General features: G+C 51.5%; 1 protein-coding gene across 4 annotated transcripts in view; it reads left to right on the forward strand.

Annotated features, from left to right (window-relative positions):
* Positions 1–1,948: 1,948 nt before the first annotated feature.
* Positions 1,949–16,057, forward strand: part of KIAA1671 (KIAA1671 ortholog) — a 189,306-nt gene continuing 175,197 nt past the window's right edge. For 2 of the 4 annotated variants that reach the window (XM_077160676.1, XM_077160683.1), the window contains exon 1: positions 1,949–2,002. The gene's annotated coding sequence lies outside the window, so the exon portion shown is untranslated. Of the gene's footprint in view, positions 2,007–2,772; positions 4,629–16,057 lie in introns of those variants that run through there. The other 2 variants (XM_077160680.1, XM_077160679.1) reach the window with 2 other exon arrangements.

Below are 16,057 nucleotides of genomic sequence, written 5' to 3' on the forward strand. Positions count from 1 at the left end.
GACACCACTTGTGGTTAGGGTATAATCTCAGGCTGTCTTGGCTGGCAGTCTCTCACCTGGGAGGGAAAATACAGGAATGCAGGAAGAACAGCTAAGTCAGGACTGAACCAGGAAGTCCTGCCCCTTCTGGGGCCAGGAGGAGTCTGGGAGTTGTGGTTTGGCATTTCTGGGATCCCCTCAAAGTTTGGACACTTCTTGGAGTGGAAAGTGGGGGCACGGTCAGACTGAGGACAGGTCTGGGTTTGGGGTCTCTGCAGAAGGTAGAGCAGTGGGCCCGTCTTCTCCTTCCAGTGCTGACATTCTGGGACAAGGAAGGGCTGTGGAGGTGGAGGGTTGAGTTGGCTGGGATCTCAGAAACACGGGACGTTCAGTTAAACAGAACCCTCAGCTCATATGTTCTGGTTCATGGAGATTTGCCAAGGAGAGGCAGGAAGTTCCTCTAAGGATAGGAAAGAGAGACGGCAGGTGGGACACTATCAGCTGCTCGTCATTCTCATACATTCAGCAAATATTTATGGAGCACCTACTATGTGCCAAGCCCTGCTCTAAGCACTGAGAATCAGGAGTGAACCCAACAGACAAAAGTCCCCATCCTCTAGCAACTGACACTGGAGAGGGAGGTAGACCATAAATAATAATTCCCTTTTGCTTATATAACACACACATATCATGTGAAAGCCATGCTAGAGGGGCAAGGTGGATTTTGAAAGTCACTAGGTTAGATCCAGTTATGATTGTGCTCAAGACATCTAGACAGTAGAGGTGATTATTCTAAGACATCAGATCTCAGGACTTCACAGCTCCATCACTGTGGGCTGGTCCTTTAAGGAGCCTCAGGCTGCGCCTAGGTAGAAAGGGGTGGGTGATCCCAGGTTTTAAAAAGTTGCTTTGCAAATGAAAAGGAACAATGGAAATAGTGGGTAACTCACTCTACAAGAGCTGCCCTTACTTCTTATTGCTGACCCCCCACCCCCACGTCCCAACAACCTAAAAGAAAGAGGAAGCAAATGAGCTCCTCTCCAATTCTCTTGCAGCCACATGATGCGTTCTTTTCTCTCTTCTGAACGCTTTCGTGTTCTGATGTACAATAAATGCACATAGGGTTTTAGGTCCTCGGGTATTCACGCTCTGTACTCATCCTCAGGGGCACCTATCAAGCGTCACAAATGCAATTCAATGGATGTTTTTCATTGTCAGCTCCTTCACCAATGTCAGCATACAGTTGGTATTAATAAAGGTCTGCTGAATGATATGAGGAAAGAAAAGTAAAATTAATAGGCATTTTCTCATGCAGGGGCCACTCCCTGTGATTCTTTGTCCAAAACGTCCCTCCCAACACGTACAGCAGCCGGCCTCGCACGCTGGAGGCACCTACAGGGGTGAACACCCCTTGCCCCGCCTGCGGGCCCTGCGCCTCCGGGGAGCTGTCAGTGCCCCCTGCGTGCCGCGCGGGGACGCCAGCACTTCGCTCAAGGGCCCGCTTGCTCCGGTGGCTGGCGGCCCCGACGCAGGCGATTCAATGGACTAGGGGTTCCCGAGTGCCTCCTAATGAGTGCCCCTGGGCTTCATTAGGCTCTCGGGGGTGCAGACCCCGCGGCCGGGTCGCTGCAGGCCCTGGGGCATCCGGGTCGGAACTCGGTGGTCGCCCCGGGGACGCGGGCGGGGACCGAGGAACTACGTTCCAAATCGGACGCGGCGGGGTCAGGCCTCGAGGCGGGCGGGGACGCTTCCGGAAGGGGGTCCCGGGTGAGCTGGCGACCTCCGACCCCGCGGCCCTGTCCCCAGGCTCAGGGGCCGCCTAGAGGGCAGGGGTCGCGCCGACAGCGCTCCGCCCAGGGGCCTTCCGCGCAGGCGCCGCTGGCCGCCATCCCCATGGCGACGGGGGCGCGTCCCCGCCCGAGGCCCCGCCCCCAGCAGGCTAGGCTGCGCGCGGCTGCGGGAGGCGCGGGCAGGTGTCGCGGGCTGCGGGCAGGTGGCGGCGCGGGCCGGCGGCGGCTCCAGGGTAGGTGAGCGGAGGCCGCGGGGGATGGGGGCCGTCCGTCAGCTCCCAGATCCCTGGCGGGCTGGGGGTCCGGGGAGGCGGTGGCGGACGATGGCTGCCAAGTTCCTGCCCGGCTGAGGCCCCGAGAGAAAAGTTGGCAAAGTTGGCTGGGAAGGGGGCGGGGGCGCCGGGATCCGGTGGATCTCCCCAGATCCTGGGTCTGCGGGGCTGGGCACCCCCGTTTGGGAGCCAGGGATCTCTCTCTCTCTCTCTCTCTCTAGGCTTAAGAGCCGATCCCTCGGGAAGATCCCGCACAGTGCAACCAATGGATCCCGCGCCGCCGGGTCAGAGACTTGGGAGTCGATCCCAGATGAGGCGGCCTCGGGATCCCACTAGATACCTGGCCTGGGGGTGGTGGTGCAGGAGGGTGATTCCGGACTGGCAGCGAGAGTACCCCACTTCTCTCACGCCGGCCCGAGAGGGAGTGGATTCGGAAAGATCTGGTAGCTAGGAGCTGGGGGATCGCCGGGGATCCCGGAGTACCCAGTCTGGAGCTGCTGGGTTCTGGACGCCGGTGGATTGGAGGCCCCAGAGGTGGACACTGGGAGTGAGGGCGCCGAGTGAGGCCGAGCCCAAGGCAAGAGGATCCTGGGGATAGCAGGGGCCTGAGGAGGGCAGCGCACCGCCCCCCACCTCCCCAGTGCCGGGGCTCCGGACGCGTCCTCCCCGCGGAGCCTGCGCCCCACTCCGCGCTCCTTCCAGGGCACAGGCTGCCTCGTGGGATTAAGACTGGGTCCGGCAGCTTGCAGGCAGGCCCGGATGCGGGGCCACGGGTGGGGCCTTCGGGAAGGGAAGCGGCCCACTGACCCCAACCGGAGCCTGACCTTTCCACACCCTCCCGGCTCACGCTGGCCTAGGAACCTGGGCACCGCGCCCTGAAACCCTGTTTTCGGTCCGAAGCGGGGCGGGTGAGCCCCGCGCGCCGCCTAGGTGGCCAGGGCTTCTTTATGGTTCGGACTGAACTTTCGCCTGGAGCAGCCGTCGCCTTTTGGAAAGGAAAGGGCTCTACCTGTTGCACAGAGAAAGAGCTTTTTCCGTGCAGCTTCTTTGTGACCCTGGGCAACCTCTCTGAGCCAGCCGGGGTTTTCTTTCCAGCAAATGGTGTGTGTTTGTGCTCAATCCCTCCGTTTTATGAGAGTATGTCAGGATTAATAAGGATGATGGGTATGAAGCAGGTGGGGGCTCTATAAATATTAGTGCTAGGGCCCCAGCTTTCCCATGTCTCATTTCCTGAAGCTTCCTCTGTGATGTCTAAGGGAAGGGTCCAAAAGTCTGACTTGCTGTCATTTTTAATCGCAGGATTAAAGAGATATTTAACTTGGCCTTTCTTCCTAAGGGGTTAATTGCTCCTCTGATTCCCCTTTGCAGAGAGAAGCTCTAAGGTTTGGCTAATGAGTAACCAGGGCATTTGGACAAGGCTCCTCCCTTGGCCCAGCTTTCCCTTTGCTAATCCATCCTCTTGCTAATCCACTGGGGCTCCTGGACAAACACGGACTCACCCCCAGACACTGGCGTCTCCTCCTTTCCTTTGTCGTCAGGGATGGTTCCCTAGGGAGTTGTGCAAACACGAACCCTGATCTTGATGGTTTGGGGGGGAATCCACTTTAAAGGATTTGTATGTCGACAAGGATGCAACTACCCATGAGAGCTGCCGTTTCAGTCCAGTGTCTTGACACGTTTCAGCGGGGCATGTGAGCCAGCTCATTCAGTCAACCTGTATTTATTGAGCACCTACTGTTTGCCAGGGACTTATCAGTATGGCGTGGCTCAGAGCAACCCAGGTCCTCCTGGAATTACATTGTTGTGTTCAGAGCAGTCAGCCTGCCCTCTGTTCCAGTGGGTCAGCTGTGCTGATTAGTGATTTAGGGGATTCAGCCTTCACCCCAGCTTCTAAGACTGGAGAGAGCCCTGCCCCCTATGGAGGTCCTGGGGGCTGGCATTTATTCAATGCTGAGGTTGGCAGGAGAATGAACAGCCAGCTATCTAGTCCTGAGCATTTCAGCAGCACCGAAATTTATCTCTGATCAACTCAGAAAAAGATCTCCAGAGGAAAATTTTACATGTGCATTCATTCATTCACTCTATTTCTTCAATTATCATTCTTCATACGACAAATATTTCAAGATACTATGCTAGGCACTGGGGCTTCAGAGATGAGGCTCCCAGGTGCATCCTTAAGTGGGGAATGCCTTTGAGAAAATAGGCAATTGTGTAAAAGGGGGAGGGGCTGATGCCTTCTAGCATGGGATGGGATGGGGCCCTTGGGGTTTCCGGGAGAGCCTGCTAGTGGGGAGAGGATGGTGTTCTGGGCTGGGAGATTGGGAGTGGATTGTGCTAAGGCCTGGGTGTGGGGAGGGAGTGCGAGGTATTGGCAGGAGCTGTTGGCCGGGGTCAGGTCAGCCATGCTCAGGGGTTTGGACTTTATTCCAGGGCAGCAGTGCGCGGTGAAAGGTTCTCTGCAGGAGAGTGATGGGATCAGATGTGTTTGGGGAAGCTTGCCCCAGCTGTTGTGGGAAGACTGGATGGGAAACGTCATGAAAAGAGGCCAGGATGGGAGGCCATTAAGGAAGCTGCCAGAAAAATCCAGGTGGGAGACCAGAGGGAAGTGGGATGCGGTTGGAGGGGGCTGATTGCCAGCTTGGATATTGATTATTGTTCTGTTTAGTGAGCCACTAAGTTCAAAGACTCGTTCCTCAAGACATGGCAGCCTATTTGGGGAAAGGAAAGCCCCCAGGAGTGGTGACGTGGAAGTATCAATGTTCAGGTCAGCAACCCTTCCTGAGCACCCACTGGGACAGTCATAAAATACCCCAGCTCCCAGGGACTTCTCACTTATAATCCTCATCAGCTTGCAGTATAAAGTGGGGGAGAAAGGCTCTTCGTCCCCATTTTATAGATACTGGGCTCAGAGGCCTCAAGATGTTTGCCAAGTAATTGTGGCAGAGCAAGGATTTGAACTTACCTCCCGCTTGCCTCTTGGGGACATTTGGAGCCGTGAGATTGAGTAGAGAAACACCAAAGGGTGGTGAAGTTGAGTTGGGGTATGGCAGGGGTAAATCAAGGGAGTCTTCCAGGAGGTGGTTGCCTGGAGGGGACCCTGAGGGAACTGAGGAGACAGGCCTAGAAGGAGGGAGACTTTGGCTAGAATTTAGGGTTAAGCCCCGGCCCCACCTCTTCCTAGCTGTGGACTTGGAGACAGTACTTGCTTTGAGACTAGGCTTTGTCATCTGTAGAATGGGCTCCTGATAGGATACCCCCTCCCCTGCTCCCTCTGCACCTGGACTGTGCTCAATAAATGGTGGGTATGATTATCATTACAGCTGGTCATCACGTTGTGTGCCAGGCGGGTGGTACCTCACCCAGCCTGCTGTGTATGGTGGGGGAAGAGTCGGAGAAGGCTTCCGGTGGTGAATCTTGAGCTGAGCCTTAAAGGATGGGTAGGAGGCAGAGAGGGGAGGGTATCTAGGCTGAAGGACCAGATCGGTCAGAGGCATGGCTCTTTTGGAGAATTGCGTGATAATTGCCATGCCCAGAACACAGAATGTGTTGGATGAATAAAAATTAGACCATTGGCAACAAAAATTCTCTTTGCATTCTTGCCACTCCCTAGATACCCAAACATGAAGACTTTAGCAGATGTGGGACAGAGAAGAGGGCAGGAGTTCACATTCCCTCCTGCTGCTTCACTCATTCAGATTACAGAGGTGTGGCCGTGGACAAACCGCCTTCTGCTTGGACCCTTAGTTTCTTCCTCAATAAAATGGAAGGAATGGAGAGAATGTAGATAAAGGACCGAGGGCGTCATAACAACCACCATTCTTTGTTGGTGTCACTGTCCAGGCTAAGCCCTTTAGTTCCTTATTTATTCTCCACAGTGAACCCAGAAGGCACCTGCTTTGCTAGTCCTTGATTTTGTAGTGTCTTAAACTGAGGCTTTGGGAGATTATGTGACTTGTCCGACGTCTTGCATCCAGGAAGTCGAGGAGCTGGGACTCAGACCCAGAGTTGTTTGCCCCCAAAACACATGCTTCACAATTCTGTGGCCCCCGCCATAGGGCGTGCTTCTGCCTACTTCACTACTAAACTCATGTAATGTGAAAGAAAGCTGATAGGGTGGGCCACGATGGCTCAGCAGGCAAAGTTCTCGCCTGCCATGCCAGAGGACCCGGGTTCAATTCCCGGTGCCTGCCCAGGTAAAAAAAAAAAAGGACGCTGATAAACTTTGTTGAAATTGAAAAATATGTACGTATATTTGAATGTACATACATATTTTCCTTCAATAGAATGACTATACCATTGAGCAAGGCACTAGGCTTGTGGGAAACTCAAAGGAACCCCTGCCCTTAGGAATCTTCCAGTCAATAGGAAGGGAGAGGGAGAAACAGGTAAGATAAAGCGAGGTGAATATAGAAATAATTGTCATCTGAGAGGGACTCAGACTTCTGGGACGAAGGCTGCCACTGTTAGATTTGCTCAGTTAAGCAACCTTCGAGATGTTTTATAGCCTGGTCTCCATTGAGAACATAAATTATGTTTCCAAAGCCTGATCTTTGGATGCTTACATCACTCAAGTCAAAAGTGAAACACACACGCACGCTGGTGCAGTCACACACACACACAGACTAAAATACTTTTTGTAGCATGAAAATAACATGTGACGCATCAAACACTTCCAAGATGGCGAAAGGATATTCTATCGAATTATGTCTCTCCCCTTATCCCCAGTTCCGCAACTCAGAAATGATACTGTTGGCAGTTTCTCCTGATTCTCCAGCAACTTTCCATACACGTTTGTCCCTTGTACATCCTTCCAGGCACTTATCACACTCTGCTATTATCTAAGCTATTTTTATGTCTACTCTGGAGCCAGACAGACTGGGTTTCGTCCTGGCTTTGCCACCTTATCAGCTGTGTGACCTTGGGAAGGTGACTTAAGCTCTCTGAACCTCAGTTTCCTCATCAAAAAACGGGGATAATAATGGTACCTACCTCCAAAGGGGGCTGAAAGGAGTAAATGGTAAGGGCCTGGCATGTGGCAAGTGCTCAATAAGTGTTGATTTTTGACATTATTATCACTGCCATTACTAGCAGTTGCTGTAGTGGAAAATTATGAATACTGCCTGCTCCCTGCAAAAGCCAGGAATCCTATTTGTCTTCACTGCTGTATCTTCAGATCCTAACATACTGATGGTCATACTAGGTGGTCAGTAACTCAAGATGGAATAAACAAATGAATCAATATGTATAAACATACTCTTTTAACCACCACCACAACAATAAAACAAAGAATTCCAAGCATAAATTAAAAATAGATTTGGATACTTTCCCATATCAGAACGTGTTGATTTGCCCCATTCTTTTGGAAAGCTGAGTAATGCTCCATTGTGTGGAGGAGCTGCCCTTATTTCACTGGTTCCCCTGTTGATGGACACTGAATTGATTCTGTTTTTTTCTTATGTCAGATAGTGCTGCAGTAAAGAACACTGTTCGTGCGTCTTTGCATACTTCTTGCAGCAGATTGGAGGGCAGATTCTACTGTGTGGAGCTATTGGGATAAAGAGTATTTAGAATTTTAATGGAGCCTACTAAGTTTCCCTCTAGCTGGATTGTACCATTTCACACTCCTACCAGGGCTGTGCATGAGAGAGCTGTTAGTGTGTTTCAGAGAGAGGGAGCAGGGGATGGCTCTCTCTTCTCAGTGGCCATGGGATGTGGCCTATGGCGTGACTGTCTGGAAGGAGCCAGGCCCTACAGGCAACCCATTTTGTGGCTCTTAGATTTTAATCCAACCTAATGAAGACTGCGTCTTGCAAGACATTTTCCCAAGTGCACACTAATCTGCTTGCTTCCTTCTGGAAATACGTGGCTTCTTGGTCCTTGTTTTGCTTAGATAATGCTAGGTAACAAAACATCCCTCCAATTTCAGTGGTCTTCAACAGCAAGTATTTATTTCATGCTCTTGGGTCAGCAGATGGTTTGGCTGCTCTTGGCTGGGCTGGGCAGGCTGGACAGTAGGCTTTGGGTTAGGTTCAGGTCTGCCCTACGTGGACTTGGCCGTGTGACTTTGGTCAGGAGAAGGAGGGTAGATGTGACACTGTCTCAGTTCGGGGGAGCTTTCAGATGCATTGTGGCTTCCCGCTCAAGCTCCTGAACTTCCAGTAGTCACCAAAGAAAAGCATGTCCTGGCTCTTTCATCCTGGGTCACAAATAACAAATGATGGCTCCGAGAATTGGTGTGAAGATGAGGGCGTCCTGATTGGGGTGGAATGAGGAATTCAGCAGTCCATTTCCTTGGGACTATTGCAGGGAATCTGGAGCCAGCCTGCCAGCTCCACCACCTACCAGCCGCGCGTCCTCACTTTTCTCCTCTGAAGAATGGACGCAACCCTAGTGCCTGCCTCAGAAGGTTGATGAGTGTTCAATGAGTTAATACGTAGTGCCTACTAATGGATGTATATAAGTGTCAGCTATTATTATAATGATTATTTTTTGCTAGAATGGCAGAGAAGGTTTCACTTCCTGGAAGCCACCAGGCCCTTGGGAGAGGAGTGACTGGGAGAGGCTTTTAGGACCCCTGCTTCTGAGAAGGAATGCTTTTACCTCTCTGCTGGTGAAGGAGGGGCCCTCGGTTAACGGGGCTCCCCACCCCGAATACGAAGTATTTTCAACAAGCCGGCCCAGAAAGGACAAACCTCCTTTTCCATTCAGCACGCCAAGGCATGAAGCAGCCTGGATCCAGCCAGGGAAGACTCACGGGGAGCTCTGAATTTGGAAGCTCAGCAATTCTCATGGCTATGCACATCTGCTGGGGGCCAGCCCGAGCTAGGCACAGGGATAGAGGTCATTCATTCACTCGCTACCTACTTCATTCATTCATTTGGTGAAGGTGTATCAGATCCTAATCCCTTGCCATGCACTGGGAAAGTGGGAATCTGCTGGGCGGCAGTGCTGGGATTTTGCGGGAAACGGGGCAGGAGGATGGAGGGCAGCGGGATAAGTAGTCTGGGATGCCCGAGGCACGGGCCTCTTGTGTGGCTCTGGGCAGGTCCCTTCACCACCCTGAGCATTCCCTCCTCATCTGTGAAATGAGCCTCAGGTGGGCCAAGGTGTTGTTGAGGGGAGACAGGGCAGCTCTTGAGCCATGGCTATCTGGTGGCTCCTGCCCCCAACTCCTTTACTTCCAGAATTCTGGGTGAAGTGACTGAGCCTGCCTCACCTGCATCTGCTGACACCTAGCTTTTGAAAACAATAATGATGTTATGTATAGTAAAAGGAAATATGTAGCATTAGTTTCCCCATCCTAGGCACCGTGACCGTCACTTTCCTATGTATTGTCGGACTCAGTCCTTACACTCCAGTTGGACAGACAGGGACCTGAAGCTCAGAGAGGGTGTGTCACCTGCCCCAGGCAGCACTGCTGGGAAAGGGGAATGTGGATCGTGCAGCCAGGCTCCAGTCCCTGTGCCCTGGATCACTCCCTTTGCTGCCTCCCTGTTGGTAAAGAAAGACCAGAAACTTTGCCAGGAATCACACACACCTGGCTTTCTGTCTTGTCTCTACCATATCGTTGCTGTGTGACTTTAGGCCAGTGACTTTGCCTCTCTGAGCCTCCGTTTTGTCTTCTGACAAAAGGGAATGTTGTGATTTGCCCTGTGGGGTCCTTGTGGGATTAAACAGGTAATTCTTTACTGCTTCCAGCACAATGCAGGCACTTTAAAAATGGGAGACCACCTCCCCCTTGGGATTGACTTTAGGGTTATTATTATTACTGTTTTAATGCATGTAAGTTATCCCAAGGAATTGTTTTATGAATCATAATATAAATCTTCCTCATTTGCAGTGGTAGCAGAAATAGTAGCAGCAGCAGTAATAATAAAAAAATAATAATTAACATTGTTTATTGCCTCCTATAGTCCAGTTCATGACATAAGGTTCTGTGCATTATTTTATTGAATCCTTATAACAACCTTTGAGGAAAGGGGCTAGTATTATTTGCATTTTATGGATGAGGAAACCAAGGCAGAGGGGCACTGGAGTCTCTTTGCCTCTGAATCTCGGCGGTCGTGGGCTGCCCTGCCTTTGAAGGTGCAGCTGCTTCTCAAAGACCCAAAGTCAGGGCTGTGGCTCCTGGCTAACTCTGTATTGATATTTCTTCTTTTTCTTCTCCTTTTTTGCTTCCTCGGTGACGAAAGCCCTTTCTGGGGATCGTCCTGTTTACTGGTGGCGAGATGAGGCCCTGCTAGAGGAAGGAAATGCTAGTGTGCGTGTGGGGCCCCCTGGGAGGAGGGGAGACAGCAGGCGCTCCGTTCTGCCCAGGTCACTCAGCACACAGCCCAGCTGCCCGGCCCTGCCCTGCCCTGCTCTGCCTGCCCAGACAAGGAACCTGGCCCTCGCTGGGCACTGTGCCTGCCTCAGCCCTGCCCAGGGCTCTGGGCTGGGCTGGGGAGTGACTTGGTTGGGGAACTCCCAGGGCCCTTTGGCCTGGGAAGCGACTCAAGTCTGTCTGTCCCTTTCATTTTAGGCCCCAGCTTTGGAAGTTTCCTGTCTTTGTTTCTAGAACTGACGACCCATGTGCCAGAGTCTGTGCTTGTCATGCAAAGGGCTCCCAGGCCGTGGGAGAGAATCTAGAGTGTATTAGAATGAGATCTGGGCCAGAGGTTAGGATGCCTAGGTTCTGGTGTCGGTTTCTCTGCTGTGTGTCCTTGGGTAAACCCCTTTCCCTCTCTGGGCCTTTTTTACATGGAGGAGAAGCAGAGGACTGGATGAATGGATCCCAGAGCCTCTTATTCCTGCTGCGCCTTCTGGGAGGAATCAAAACCAGCCGTTCTAGAGGTGGGGCCTTGGAAAACCACCACTTACTGAAGACCTACTGTGTGCTAGGGGGGTGGTATTGCATATGCATTGTCTCCTTAAGCCCTCAGGATTACACAGGCAGTTAATAGTACTAACACCCTCTATAGAGAAGGGAATTGAGGTTCGGGGAGGTAAAGCCCCCCACCTGTCAAGGTCACTCAGCTTGGGGAAAGAAGAGGCAGCCCTGCATTTGGACTCTGGTCTGCCTTCAAAGCCCAGATTTCCTTCTAATAATCCCACGGGATCACACAGGGAATACCGTCTCTCCCCTCGGAACCTCCAGTGCAAGTATACACTTTCCTCTCTTAGGATAGGTGGTTATTTATTGAGCAAATGCTGTGTACCAGGGCCTGGGCTGGTTCTTGGGCTTCACAGCTGCCTGGGACATGGCCTGTGCCCTCCATGGGGAGTGAGATGAGGCGGCAGAGAGCAGCGCAGGGGGACACGCGGGGCCCTTGGGGGCACTGGTGGTGTGGGAATCCCACTCTCCTGGCCTCCACTCCTTTCTTCCCACAGCCTGGAAGCAAAATGCTTCCCTTGATGTGCTCGGGACTTGGGGAAGGCAGGAAGCTTTGGCAATGGGCAAAGAGGCCGTAGCTTCTTGGAAGGCCACCAAATGCCTAGTGACTGTCCCCTTTAACTCCAGAAAGGAGGCCATCGTGCTCCCGGGTCTTTATCCAGGTGGCTTCATCACGGCCCCCTGTCTTCCTGCATTTAATTCATTAATTAATAATAATAATAATAATAAAGGCAGCAAAGAGCGTTGGAGGAAGGTTTGCTGTGCCCAGAATGCTGGCTGAACCAGTGCAGCAGGTGCAGGCCATTTTCCCTGAAAATGGTTGGGGTCAGCTGGGCATTGTGGGGGCTCTCAGCGTGTCACTGGTGCCCAGTCTGAGACCTGTGCCGCCCCTGGGAAGGGGGCTCTTCAATGGACCCCAGCAGCAGCCTGCCCCACAGGACACCACTTGGGGCTACCAATGGCTCTGGGGTCCAGTCCTGACTATTTTCTCACCAGTGCTTGGAGTGGCTCCTTGTCGGTGCCTGGGTGACCACGCCTGCTGAACGGGGGTGCTGACACCCGCCTTTGAGCCTGGCCGGGAGCTCGCAGCAAGGTCATGTGGGTGACCATCGGGCAAATGGGGAGTCGGTATCCACGCTGTCCTGCTAGGACAGGGGGTGGTGATGTTTGGTGAAGCTCCCCCCCACGGAGTCCCCCATCCCTTTACTCTCTACATCATCTTATCCCTTTCGCTGGCTCTTCTGCTGTACTCAGCTGTTACCCCAATGCCTGGCATGACGTAATCGTTGAAGTGAACTAATGAACGACCCTCATTTCATTTTCCAAATTAATCGTTACAGTGCTCTTTTTCATTCTGATTAAAAAGCACTGCATTTTCATTGTAGAGCATATAGAGAAACAGATGAACAAAAAGTAGAAAAGAATTTTATCACCCCACATTTTCCAGAGATGACAACTGCTAATATTTTGGGGATGGGGTGGTGTGCTTTTTAGACATTTTAGTTGCACCATATCTACGTGCTTATTGATTGACAGATGTCAGCCATGTATTTTGGGGTTTGGAATGTGGGCTTTATTCTCAGGTGGCTTGATTTCATATCCTGGTTTGTAATCTCTTCGCTGTGTGACCTTAGGCAGCTCACTTCCCGTCTCTGAGCCTCATTTTCTGCTCAGTAAAATGATGTTACTGTGAGGATCACAGGAGGTTAATGCTTTTGAAATACTTAGCACATTTTATCCATATCTATGTTCTCCTTTGTTTTGAAGCAATTAGCCCTTTCTTAGAATGCTATTGTCTACAACTGGTAGATTTGGATATGGGAGTGGGGGGATATGGGGATACACCGACCTCCTGAGTTAGTTCCTGGGGTGGAGACTTCTTAGAATTGGGGTTGGATCGGGGCAGTTTGGCCCACACAAAGAACTTATCGTTGTCGCTCAGGAAGCCTTCCTGTCCCTGCCGAGTCCTGGGCGTTTTCCAAGTCCAAGCTGCTGCTGGAGGTAGCCTTGTAAGATGAGCTCACCGGGAACCCTTCTTCTTTTCCCGGATGGAGCAGCTGCTTCTGGAGGATGGATCCGGCATTCCCAGGGGAGGGGGAGAGGAGCAGCTGGCCATGTCCAAGAGGGACGTCTGAAACCGGGATGGCACCCAGGCCCTAGCAGAGGACAGACAGAGCCGGGCAGGGGGTCGGGGAACCACAGGGTGGCATGGGGAACAGAGTCTGGGTTTCTAGGTGAATTAGGGCTTGGTGGCATCTATGGGAGGGAAGTGGTGCTGCCCTTTACCAGCTCTGTGGGCTCGGATGAGTAGGTTACATAGTCCACCTCGGTTGCTTTTTCTGTAAAATGGGCTAACAGTAGGTCTCACTGATGGGGTTGTGCTACCACACGCAGACTGACACGGCAACAAACACATCATTGGTGCATCCTCTTCTTCCTCGCCATCCTCTAATGCATTTATGACGACGACAACAACAAAATTAATGAGCCCAACCCCACGTTAAGTACTTATTGTGCACAATCTCACCGAAAGCAGATTGTGGTGACAATTATTAAATTGAAGGACTGTTGTCACTACTATAGCTGTAGCATTCCACAGTGGCTTCAGACGTTTGTGTGTGTGGTGAAACCCTCAGCCCATGGTAAGTGATCAATAAAAGACAGCCACGTGGTTACCAACTGTTATTTTTGCTGGCATCCTACGAGCTAAGTGTGCGAGAAGCAGCTTCCTTGCCAGCTGCTGGGCATCTGCAATTTGGAGCGCCTGCCCCTGTGAGTCTGTTTCTAGGGCTGATTGTGAAAACCGCTACTTGTTTCCATGGCTCGGGACATCTAACGCCATGCCAGGTGCCCCCCATGAGCTGCCCTCCCCCCCCACCAGGCCCTTATGTTCATCCATTTCAGCTACTCTGAAGGATGGCTGATGGCTGCCAAGTCTTGGATGTACCCCTGGGATCCTCCAGGGTCAGTGTACACCCCAAATGCTTCCCCCAAACTTGGGGATGATCCATTCGGCTGTTGTGGGATGTAGCAACAAATTGGCACCCAGAAACTTTATTATTGGAGGTTGGACCCAAAAGAGGAAGGACTTTGGCATGTAGCCTGAGATTCAGAGGTGGACTGGGCTTCTCGTGACCACTGCTGGCTTGAGCTGCCATCCACATGCCTCCTCGGACAGGTTGGAAACTTTGCACTGGGCAGAGGGGTTTTGTGAGCAGTGCTTTCAAAGGGAGCACGATCCTGGAGGACTTCAGATTCCGGACTATGGTCTGGTGTGAGGGGGATGGAGGTAGGATGGGTGCATTGCTGGGAGGTGGGCAGGGACAGAGGGACAGGCAGATCCTGGCTAGTCACCGGGTTTCCCTTCTGTCTGGTTGGAGCTTTGCAGTCCAAGATTACGCTTGACTTTAGGTGCAGCTCTTTGGGAGGGGAATCTTATTACAGAAGATAAATTAGAAAAGACAAACACACAAAAAGAAGAAATAAAAGTCATCCCAAGTGTTCCCACCCAGACCAATATGACAATGGTTACCAACGACAAAATAATAATTATAAGCATGGTTAATGTTTATTGAGCTTTTACTAAATGCTTTATCTGCTTTAGCTCTCTGTTCAGAAAATAGCACTCACAAGGGATTTGCGCTCAGTGCTCATGAACTGAGATCTCAGAACTACCTGAAGATCTGTGTGGTTCATCCATCCATCCATCCATCCATCCATCCATCCATCCATCCATCCATCCAAGTGTATTTAGCAAGCACTTACTTTGTCCCAGGCACTGTTCTAGATACTGAGAATGCAGCAGCATTCAGTGCCTGCATGATCCTGGCATTCCAGAGGGGAGAAGCAGGCACACTAGCCCATTAATAAAACAGAGACAATCAGATAGTGGTTAAGAGTGATGGTAAAAGTTAAAAGAGGGTGGCGTGAAAGACCAGTGTCTGTTTTAGACTGAGTGGCCAGGGAATGGTCCTTTGAGGAAGTGGCATTTGTGCTAAGACCTAAGGGACATGAAGGGTGGTGCATGCAGGTGAAGGGCACCCCTCACGGTGGCTGTTCCCTCCCACCCTGGTCCTCTCAGCACACCCCAGTCTGCAAGTCAGTTGACTAAAACTGGGTGTTTCTTTCTCCACTATCCATCTGCCCCAGGAGGCTCTCAGCTCCAGGAGGACAGGGGACTTTATTTTGTACCCTGCCATGTGCCCACTGCCTATGACAGTGCCTGGCACATAGCAAGCACACTCAGTTAATATTTTCCAAATGCATAATTCTAGTGAATCCCATAGAAGATCTGGGTGGCAGAAATAAAATGAGAATGAATAATAGCAACGGCCAAATAATAATAGTAGCAGGCACGGGTTAAGTACACCTGGCCAGGCCCCTGCCTGCCCTTCTGGTTTGCACCACAGGAGTTGTGTCAGCTCTGGGAGACCCTGCCACCTGGCAGGCTTGTAGCAAGTCCCTGGCTGGTTTTCAAACTGTGCTCACATTGAGGGAAGGATTTATTGGTGGACTTGAGTCTGGGTAGGGCAGGCTTGGGTGAGGCCTCGCACTGGGTAGGAGGTAGGACATCTGTGCAGTTGAGGTCTGAGGTTCAGGCTTCAGGCCCTGCATTCTCCAGCCGGGGGACCTTGGGCGGGTCCCATCCCTTCCATGGGCCTTAGTGTCTTTGTCGAGCTATGGTGGTGATGAGCCCGTTTATTGACTGCTTAGGTTGTGCCAGGCACGGGGCTGATGCATTTACTTCTCAGATCTCATGAGCCAGGAACTGTTTTTGCTCCCATCTTCGAGATGAGAAAACCGAGGCCCAGAGAGCTTAACTCACCAGCCCACAATCACTCAGCCAGGAAGTGGCGGAGCAGGGATTTGAACTTACGTAGAGCCTGTGCTCTGAGCTCTATTGGAGAATTCAGCGTTTCCCAAACTCTGGTTGATCTTGTCACGCCTTGAGAATTTTTCATATTTGTGGGACTCCTGGACTATTATTCAGTTAACGTTTTCTCTTGAACTTGACTCATTTTTTAAAATAACATCTTTATTGAGGTATAATTCACATACCAAACAATTCACCTATTTAAAGTGTACAGTTGGGTAGTATTTAGCATATTCACAGAGTTGTAAATTCATCACCACGATGAAATTTA

The sequence above is a fragment of the Tamandua tetradactyla genome, chromosome 5 (genome assembly GCF_023851605.1).
Source record: "Tamandua tetradactyla isolate mTamTet1 chromosome 5, mTamTet1.pri, whole genome shotgun sequence".
NCBI classification, from domain to species: domain Eukaryota; kingdom Metazoa; phylum Chordata; class Mammalia; order Pilosa; family Myrmecophagidae; genus Tamandua; species Tamandua tetradactyla.